This window comes from Carassius gibelio, chromosome B13 (assembly GCF_023724105.1).
Source record: "Carassius gibelio isolate Cgi1373 ecotype wild population from Czech Republic chromosome B13, carGib1.2-hapl.c, whole genome shotgun sequence".
Taxonomy (NCBI): Eukaryota; Metazoa; Chordata; class Actinopteri; order Cypriniformes; family Cyprinidae; genus Carassius; species Carassius gibelio.
Genome location: NC_068408.1, coordinates 564,877 through 565,822, shown reverse-complemented (window position 1 = coordinate 565,822; position 946 = coordinate 564,877).

Genomic DNA, 946 nt, shown 5'->3' with positions numbered 1-946 from the left:
CCAAGAGACTTTTTTGTAGCTATTGGTGTGTTACATATGTTTACCGATTTTCGTACATGTATATGACATGTAGCTCGAGGCGCACTCCATTGAAAATGTATAGGTGGCGCTATCGAGCCATTTTGCCACACCCAATGGAATATTAGCCTCCAGATGTGTTCAGGTCAGTACTCTTATCAAACATTTGAAGTCTGGGCAAGATCTGATATTTTATGACTGAGTTACAGCAACTTCTACTCCCATGGCGAGACATCGAACTTTGACATGGCGCCATGGACATGCCCTTTAACGAAAACTCAAGATCTTCTCATTTTAACATCGTACAGGCCTTTAGATTAGACTGACGACAAAAAAGACATTGATGTCAAAAATTTCTAGGAGTAGTTTGTCGCAGCTTAAAATATGTAACTTCCTGTTGCCAATAGGTGGCGCTATGACTATAACTGAATATTGTCGTGTCAAACTGTTCAGGACAGGAGTCTCATCCAACATGTGAAGTTTGGGGCAGATTGGTCATTGTATGTCTGAGTTATAGCAACTTCCTGTTTCATGGCGAATCATCGAAATTCGCCAGGCCGCCACACACAGGCCCTTCAACGAAAACTCAAAAGCTTCGCAATTTAACATCGCAAAGGACTTTAGATTAGGCATACCAAATTTGGTGTTGATCTGAATTAATCTCTAGGAGGAGTTCGTTAAAATACAACGCATGGAAATGACAAAAGTGACACAAAATTTGCTCATAATATTTGAAATAACCGACTTCTTGTTGGGTTTCGGATTTTGCTCCAAGAGACTTTTTTGTAGGTATTGGAGAGTTACATGTGTATACCGATTTTCATACATGTACATGAAACGTAGCTCGAGGCGCACACCGTTGAACGTGTATAGGTGGCGCTGTTGAGCCATTTTGGCACACCCACTTCTGAAACCCATATCAGACGTA